Source organism: Myodes glareolus, chromosome 26 (genome assembly GCF_982192425.1).
Source record: "Myodes glareolus chromosome 26, mMyoGla1.1, whole genome shotgun sequence".
Classification (NCBI taxonomy): domain Eukaryota; kingdom Metazoa; phylum Chordata; class Mammalia; order Rodentia; family Cricetidae; genus Myodes; species Myodes glareolus.
The window spans coordinates 11844864-11845863 of NC_142051.1; the positions used below are offsets into that span (position 1 = coordinate 11844864).

At 48.8% G+C, this 1000-nt stretch overlaps 1 pseudogene; it reads right to left on the reverse strand.

Annotated features, from left to right (window-relative positions):
- Positions 1 to 307: 307 nt before the first annotated feature.
- LOC125389730 (tubulin polyglutamylase complex subunit 2 pseudogene) lies at positions 308 to 833 on the reverse strand (annotated as a pseudogene).
- Between the last annotated feature and the right edge of the window lie 167 nt (positions 834 to 1000).

Genomic DNA, 1000 nt, shown 5'->3' on the forward strand with positions numbered 1-1000 from the left:
ATTAAGAAAATGTTCTATAGGCTTGCCCACAGCCTGGTCTTATGGAGGTATCGTCTTATTAAGGTTCCCTCCTCTCAGATGACTTTAGCTTGTTGCAAGTTGACATAAACTGTCCAACACAGGGAGCTAAGGACTTGGGCCTTTTCTGGCTACCTGCAGGCTACACAGGCCCTTTCTTTTTTGAGATTAAGATCTTGGTCTTAAATCCTTTGCTGGAATCCAGCCAGTTCACAAAAGAGTACATTTCTTCTTCGAGTAGGCTTGTGTTGTAAGCAATGGGTTTACACATATTAAACCATGGTTTGACCTATGGACTGAAGCCATAGGTCGTGAAGGCATATTGCCACTGGATCAGGCCCATGGGCATTGATGAGCTGGCAATAATAGACGGTAAAGGTATCATTGAGAAAATGCCAATATAATGTTTTGCCCAGGAGCCAGATCCCAGTGTCATGAGCTAATTTGGGTTTCCCGTGGTTGCCAATGAGGCAACCTTCCCATCTCCACTGCAGGGGAGGGTGTCAGAGTGTGGCTTCTCTGCCTGGTCTTCATTGGCTTCCTGAGTATCATCCCCCAGGTCTGCCAGAGTTGGTGCATGGAAGACTTGAATGAGCTGAGTCCGTTTTGCAATGTCATTGCTCACTACGCCTCCCAGCAGAGCAATGTGCTCCTCTAGCGGCACACTCCGTGCCATGTGAGCCGTTGGTCATCAGGTAAATGTCCCTCACATCTTCAGGCACCACACAACTGTTTTCTTGTTGCCATGAAGAAATCATACAATAGTCAGCACATAGCTTTTCCATCATGGTCACCCCTGTCACACCTGGGAAAGACTCCAGACTGCAGGCATCAGCTTCCTAAGGTGGGGCTCGCTGCCACCTTGCAGTTGGAGCCATGCCCCCTCCAGGGCTCACATCCCTGCTCCTTGATTGCAGGACACAGCACAGCATCTCTGTGATAGACCTGCCTCTTAGATTAGAGAGTCCACGTGAGCCCTTTA